This window comes from Homarus americanus, unplaced genomic scaffold (assembly GCF_018991925.1).
Source record: "Homarus americanus isolate GMGI-L3 unplaced genomic scaffold, GMGI_Hamer_2.0 scaffold7626, whole genome shotgun sequence".
Classification (NCBI taxonomy): domain Eukaryota; kingdom Metazoa; phylum Arthropoda; class Malacostraca; order Decapoda; family Nephropidae; genus Homarus; species Homarus americanus.
This window is the reverse complement of record NW_024718273.1, coordinates 19,828,563-19,837,587: the sequence shown is the minus strand read 5'-3', so window position 1 is coordinate 19,837,587 and position 9,025 is coordinate 19,828,563.

Below are 9,025 nucleotides of genomic sequence, written 5' to 3'. Positions count from 1 at the left end.
CCTCCTCCTCCTCCTCTTCCTTTTCCTCCTCCTCTTCTCTTCCTCCCTCTCTTCCTCCCTCTCTTCCTCCCTCTCTTCCTCTCTTTCTTCCTCTTCTCTCTTCCCCTTCTCCTCTTCTACCTTTGAATATTAAACAGTATTATATATATACGTAACTTAAGCAGCTATCAGTAAAAGGGTTCGTGCCGATTGTTTATCATAACCAGGAACTAACCACATCCCGTTTACGTATTAACACACAATATAGATTTAAAAACCATTTGATGTTAAAATTATGATTAAAAATTTATTTCCATCGTGGTAATTTATTCTTAGTGCCGCCACAGACCAGACCTTATTGATAAAACTGAATATATTTGTATTTACAACGTAATAAAAAAAAACACGGAGCATTATATGTATTAGTTCAACACCAGTCAGTCAGATTTATTGCATGAGAATTCTTCCAAGTTAATATTATGTAACAATATCATATTTGAATTGACAAAAAAAAGTGAATACAAAGCGTGGATCAGGTCGGCCGAATATATCTAATGTGAAGAATAAATTTATAGTCAAAGGAGGAATCCATCTTAGAGTTTGAGTGAGTGAGGCTGCCAGTTTCCTGCCCTCACACACTATTGTAACCTGCCACTCACCTTACCATACTCTCGTTAAATAAAAACAAAATTGACCTATAACGAGCACTACCCTGATGAAGTAATATTTAATAATAATAAAAACAAAAATAAATTCCATCCATCAGACCACAACACACCTCCCTCACACCACAACACACCTCCCTCACACCACAACACACCTCCCTCACACCACAACACACCTCCCTCACACCACAACACACCTTCCTTCCTCACACCACAACACACCTTCCTCACACCACAACACACCTCACACCACAACACACCTCCCTCACACCACAACACACCTCCCTCACACCACAACACACCTCCCTCACACCACAACACACCTCACACCACAACACACCTTCCTCACACCACAACACACCTTCCTCACACCACAACACACAACACAACACACCACAACACACCTCCCTCACACCACAACACACCTCCCTCACACCACAACACACCTCCCTCACACCACAACACACCTTCCTCACACCACAACACACCTCCCTCACACCACAACACACCTCCCTCACACCACAACACACCCAGTAGTAGAGTGGATAATGAAAAACTCGTGCAAATGGTGATACAAGCATTACATTTGGCCTGATCATACCCAAGGGGCTACTTGTCAAATCTGCCTGATTCAAGCTGGCTGCCAAGTTCACCTTTGAAAGATTATTTTTTTTATAGAAATTGATGTAGTTGGTCAATCTAAATGATCTTAGTGTCGATATGCATGTTTTCAAGCATGCTCAGATGATTTTTCCTATTTCTGATACTCTCAGGTGACCAGGTGACTTATTAGGCTTCAGTGGGTGTGACCTGTGCCCGGGTGGGCTATCCCTGTAAAAAAAAAATAATCTGCTGAGTCACCGTGTGTCGTCTGGTTGTGTACATCGGCCCACCTCCCAGTGTATTGTGCTCTCACGTCCACAAAAAAAAATATATTATACCATGAGTCCATGACGCTTGAATAAAGTTGCTTTCATTGGTGTCAGATAACAAAATATGTACTTTCTGTTTAATATGGCAGGGGTCCTGGAGGGGTTGGCTAGGAAGTTAGGTAACGTGTCATGGTTCGGGGATGGTAGTGGTGTAAGAGTGGATTATATTATATAAAGACTATAATATGTTGTGTTTCTTATAGTTCTTACCGTACCTACAGGAGATTATGGTGTATCTACGTAGAAGTTCACTCCACCACTCGACATTCCATGATTTATACTTGATAAATGATGATTTAATGAGTTTCATTAATTTCCAACACCATCTAAGTTACTGGTTATACTTTGTCATAACCAATCAGTCATTACCTTTAGTAATAATAAGAGAGGATCACAGGTACGGGCAGATAATTGCACTTACATTTATTTGTCAAGTTTCCATACAATGACTTACAATTTACATGGATATATGATTTACTCACATTCACGCTGTAATAAAATTAATCTTCTACAAGAGGGAATTTTCAACTTGGGAACACATGTGATTACTCTACTATGGGTATGACTTAACAGAGCCTTAATTCTTCAAGTGATACATTTACTGCCAGCCTGGATTGCTTTTGTTGCAACCAGGCTTTCGCACAAGAACTTCTTTCCACGGGCAATAACAACAAAAAGGTACTCTTGGGTTACCACACATAGTCTCGCGTCACTGACAGTCACTGTAGACGGTTGTCGCGGCAAGGAGAATTAGTAAGCGCGACTTAAATTAACCACTTAGGTTCAATAGACCAGCCTGGATTGCTTTTGTCGCAACCAGGCTTCCAGAAATATCACTGGGATAACAAACCTAGGTTAACACACTTAGTCACGTGTCACTGACGATCACAGGACGGAGTGGCTTTGGAGGACTCTGTGTGGTGTCCCGCTCCCTTCTGGAGGGAGAAGCTGGATGTCTTGGCTAACCCATGGCCAAGGGGATACTACTTAAAATGAGGTTTTGGGGCGTGAGGCGATGAACAGTACAACACTGTCTCACTGGCCTCCCCCTATAGGCTGGCTAACATACCACTAATGGAAAATATGTGTAGCAGTTATGGCTCGCCGGGTGCCTTATCTCTAGTAAACAAACTTTGGAATTGGCTGCGCACTTGTGTGGGTAAGCCTAACGCAACCCATGACATAAGGTTGGGTAGGTTTCTTTGGTTAATTAAGTCAGGTTCTATTACATTCAATACTATTCATTTGCGACAGAAATGTATAGAATGAAAGGTATTCAGAATGATGAGTTATATCTAGAACTGGACCCATAAATATTGTGGGACATTATGGTCAACTTGTAAAAATTTATCCACTAAGAATACAGACTTCAGGGTACACACACACACAGACAGAGTCGACACAGGTTTCAATCGACACTGTTGAGAATGATGCAGCTATGTTGACACTATTTAGACTGTCACAAATTCGCTGCGTCTAAAGTGAACCTCCCGATTCCCCGCCATCCAGAAGACGTCCTTTGTGCTGATATGTGACGGGTGTGTCGATAATCTCTCTCTCTCTTTCTCGTTATTATTATTTATATTTAGGAGTAATTCGCCTCGTATAGAATGTTGATCATTCTTGTAATTTCTTCTTCTTCTTCTTTGTGTGTGTGTGTGTGTGTGTGTGTGTGTGTGTGTGTGTGTGTGTGTGTGTGTGTGTGTGTGTGTGTGTGTGTTTTTCTAGCATTCTGTACCCCTTCGTTCCCTGTACAATATTTGCACTAATTCATTTATACAAGTAATATGAGAAGTGCGATGGTCAAATGGATAAATCATTCGTTCAAGTATCCTAAGGTTCCCTGGTTTGTGCCCGTGGTATCCCTATTTGACCCAGATGTAGAAGAACACCTGAATTTACAGTTGTGGTTGTCAAACAAATCAAATACAGTATTGATCACGTGTTGCTCCATCTGTACCAAAAGAAAGCATCAGACTTACCAATTGTACAGTGGCGGACAAGATTCCCTGAACACTTGGCAGTAACCGGGAATGTACAGTAAGTACCTAAGGAGCATTAGGTGAAAGGGGATGGGGTTTTAAGGTATTTTCTCAGAGTTCTTTTATTAAGGAGTAAAGTAAAGTTATGAGATATATATATACCAATCATATTCCGTCTATTACCCACAAGTAGATGCCAGATATTGCCAGGAGTTCGGGGATTTTGTCCGCAAATGTACAGTATGTAAAAAAAAAAGTATCTAACCAAACATTGTATGAAACAGTAGAGCACCAGTGATGATGCGTATTGGGACATGTGTTTACTTTGGTATTATACTTTAACACTAGTAATGCAATGTGTATATATTTCTGCGTAATTAATATGATGTTCGGTTATCAAATGAAGTAGGATCAGTATGCCGCAGAGCCACGCATACCAACCCTCCCTGGACATAGTACTACACATACCAACCCTCCCGGGATATAGTACTACACATACCAACCCTCCCGGGATATAGTACTACACATACCAACCCTCCCGGGACATAGTTCTACACATACCAACCCTCCCGGGATATAGTACTACACATACCAACCCTCCCGGGACATAGTACTACACATACCAACCCTCCCTGGACATAGTACATACCAACCTCCCGGGACATAGTACTACACATACCAACCTCCCGGGACATATTACTACACAACCCTCCGGGACATAGTACTACTAACCTCCCACATAGTACTACATACCAACCCTCCTGACATAGTACTACACATACCAACCCTCCTGGATATAGTACTACATACCAACCCTCCCGGGACATAGTACTACACATACCAACCCTCCGGGACATATTATACACAACCCTCCCGGGACATAGTACTACACATACCAACCCTCCCGGGACATAGTACTACACATACCAACCCTCCCGGGACATAGTACTACACATACCAACCCTCCCGGGACATAGTACTACACATACCAACCCTCCCGGGACATAGTTCTACACATACCAACCCTCCCGGGACATAGTACTACACATACCAACCCTCCCGGGACATAGTGCACACATACCAACCTCCTGGACATAGTACTACACATACCAACCCTCCCGGGACATATACACATACCACCCTCCCGGGACATAGTACTACACATACCAACCCTGACATAGTAATTACACATTACCAACCCTCCCGGGATATAGTACTACATACCAACCCTCCCGGGATATAGTACTACACATGACAACCCTCCTGGACATAGTACTCACACATACCAACCCTCCCGGGACATAGTACTACACACCAACCTACCTACCAACCCTCCGGGACATAGTACTACACATACCAACCCTCCCTGGACATAGTACTACACATACCAACCTCCCGGGATATAGTACTACACATACCAACCCTCCCGGGACATAGTACTACACATACCAACCCTCCCGGGACATAGTACTACACATACCAACCCTCCCGGGACATAGTACTACACATACCAACCCTCCCGGGACATAGTACTACACATACCAACCCTCCCGGGACATAGTTCTACACATACCAACCCTCCCTGGACATAGTACTACACATACCAACCCTCCCGGGATATAGTACTACACATACCAACCCTCCCGGGACATAGTTCTACACATACCAACCCTCCCTGGACATAGAGCCACGCATATATGAGCCGGTTGGTTAATTCCCAATTAACCAGGTTGGTTCACATATATTATATTGGGCTTTAGTAACGAAACCCAATTGAAGTTTCTTGTTTTATTAGAAAAGTATTATGTTTATATAATTCCTGAGTGTAATGGTCCCCTGTCTCATCAACAGAACATATTATATAAATGGGTCAATACATCTGATATTATATTCAGATTCACCACCCTGTAACTTTTCACTGTCTATGGGTATGACACGAGTTGTACACGTGAGCGGGCAACTCTCCCAGGAGGGAGTGACCCGTAGTCAGCATATCTGTAAGCCCGCACAGCGAGGCCCTCACTCTTTAGTCACTCACAACAACTTATATCGTAAGGACGTGACCTAACGTTTATAAGACATAAACGCCGTCCCTTTCTCATTCACTCCTATACAGTGGAACTTACGGTCGATCTACACTCAGGAACTATATATATACAACCCTTTTATAATAAAACAAGGAACTACCGTTTGGGTTTCGTTACTTAAACCCAAATAATAATTATATGTGAACGGCCTGATTAATTGCACAAGCAGCCGATTCATGAGTGTAGATCAACCGTAAGTTCCACTATTTATGAGTGTGATGAAAAGGGACGGCGTTTATGTATATAAACGTGAATCAACGTCCATTCGATATTAGTTGGTGTGAGTGACTTTGAGTAGTGACCCATCGAGGGAGAACGGAATAGGTACATCGTTCCCCCTCGAGGGAAGACGAAGCCATCCACTGCGGCTCTCAAATAACGTCTTCCTCTAGTCAAGGATATCAAACTACTGCTCGCTTCAGGTGGCCAGAGAGCCGGCTACTTCATGCCTTTACTCAGCATAGTATGATGCAGCTTCCCGTGGGCACACCTTATCACGTGCATTGAACATGTCACCTCATAGCCAGTGGAAAGTAACAGGGGGTGAATCTGAATATAAATCAGATGTAAATAACCCATTTATATAATACTTTCTGTTGATGAGACAGGAGCCATTACATCGCTCCGTCACCACCGGCCAAGCTCCGTGAGGCCTAAATAAGCTCACAGAGTACAATACAGCCTATACAACCCTAACCATGTTATAAACATAGGTGTAGACACTAAGCTGGGGATTCTACTACTGTAGGGGTTTTATCTACTACAGGGGTCCTATTCTTTAGTGCCTTTTGGGTTAAAATGTTATGAACAATTTTCATCTTGGATGACACTGACTTATAATAGCAGAAAAAAATATGACTTCAAACACAAACATTACTGCCAATATCAAAAGCAACATGGCAGAAATAATCTTCGCCTACTTCGTATTTAAGAACTCATCTTCTTAGCAATGTACAACTTTTGCTACTGTAATCAAGCTGGATGAATGAGTGTGTGGTGCTTAAGACTCTTTCAACGAAACATTCATTTTTGCGGAGAGCAATGGTACTGAGTTGTGAAGGGTTCAACACGGCATGGCTGAAAATTTAGTCTGTGATACTTTACTGTAGAACTATCATATTTTTATTTTAAGAATATGTGTCTTTGACATCATTAAAATATGTAGTTTGAAAATTGTGAACATTCTTATCCTCCCTGGGATCAAAAGAAAATGTCCACATTTTCTATGTCTAATAAATACTGGGAGTTATTTCACATCAGTATAAATTAAAATAAGTAAGCACTTACAACAATGACAATAACCCATCGATGTCCTATCAATGTGGAGTTATGTCTCGAACATGTAAATGTGTGTATATATTTAATGTATACCTAGATATTACTTCTTGTAAGCTTGATTGAAGAATCCTTTCTAGAAATTCCTGACAATGTGAATTTGTTGCCGCAATCCCGTAGACTTGTGTGTGTCGCTCACAGTAGACACAGCTGATTCCAAGGTCCGGTGACTGGGTCAATTATCACGAAACTTCTGAGTACAGCAAACTACCACTCCTGGTTACACTACGTCATCCACCACACCATACCTCAGAATGCTGAGACCATCTCTCATGACCGAAGATTTGTCATCACTAGGCTGGGGTGCTGGTAACTGGGGTTTATTCACACCATACGAAAGAATTTTGTTGACAGGATGTTGATTGATAAGTAGTCTCAACAACTGCAGTAACGTCCTGTCACACCCTGGGCAGTGAACGAATCATTTTGCAGAAACTAATGTTCACTTCAGCTCACAGGATTGTTGCCCTAATTCAGCAACTTTTAATAACTCAGTTTTGGTTAGGGACATAAACTCAACATGTAGCAGATGTAACAGTTCATCTTCCTTTTAGGAGTAAATGTAACACATATAACAATATCTTCGATTGCTATTGCATATTTACACTTACGTTATATATATATATATATATATATATATATATATATATATATATATATATATATATATATATATATATATATATATATATATATATATATATATATATATATGTGTGTAATATTCAGAAATTTCAAAGTAATTTCAAATGCCCCACCATTGGAGGTACTGAGCTTTCAAGGTCGTCTGAGGGTAGAGAGCGCTCCCCGCACATAGTGGGAGGTTGTGAAACTAGGCCTATATGATATTAAATGTAATTTGCCGAATTAATAATGATGCGATTCATGAAGTTAATGGACTGTTATTGAATTTGAAATTATTATAGATCGTTTATCAGTCTGAATAATGTTACAGGTGTCCCAAGGAGTTATTAGTTAGGCGGAAAATATGTCACGTAGGCCTAAGCTAACGCCTTGAGAGGACACGAGTAGAGTTGCCAACTTAGCGACTTTGTAGCTAGATCTAGAGCTTTTTGTTTTTTTCTAGCCACATTTTAGAGCGATTTGCGACTTGTCGCAAATCTAGAGATATCCACAGAAATCTAGCGACTTTCTGGATACTTTTGGACTGTCCATGAAAACTCAGTTTTCCTAATTTCGAGCCATAATATATAGCAACGGGGTTACAGGGACAATACATTTGAACGGGTTGAACTCAAATCAACTTGGTCAACTCTTACCTGACAACATTCGTGTGCTGCAGTCTATTTCTTTCTGAGTGCCGATGAATGCTTGAAGCCTATTAAATCAGATATACTTGGTTTGGCACACTTATTTACAGAAGATTCCAGCACCCTTACCAAGATTGATTTCCAGTGGAAAAAACTGCATCACACAATCTGGACAGAAACATCTAACACCCTAAAATTGTGGTCAGAAGTGGCAAATTACAGAGATGCGACCGGTGAAAACCCTTACCATGATCTGGCTGAAATTGCACTCGCCGCCTTATCTCTTCCGCATTCAAACGCAGATGTAGAGCGCACATTTAGTAATATGAACTTTGTGAAATCAAAATTGCGCAACAAAATGAAACTATCGACATTAAAGGCAATTCTTACAATAAAGTATGGGTTAAAAAGACAGAACACCTGTTGTGCAAGTTATGAACTTCCTAGTGATATTTTAAGAAAGATAGGGACTGTGGAGGCATACAGTTACAAGAGAACCTGAACCAAGCACTTCACATGCTTCCAGCTCTACAGTTGTTCACACTGCCGACGACTACGAAGAGGACTGGGATGCAATTACTATTGAATAATAGGTAAGTGTGCACATTAAACTTTACAAAAAATAATAATTTTATTTTTACATAATGCATTTTATTTATACTGAAAGGGGGGAATAATAGCTAGCGACTTTCCATGGAAGATTTAGCGACATTTAGCTAATTTTAGGTACCAGCCTATCGACATTTGAAAATCCGAGTTTCGCAACCCTGGACA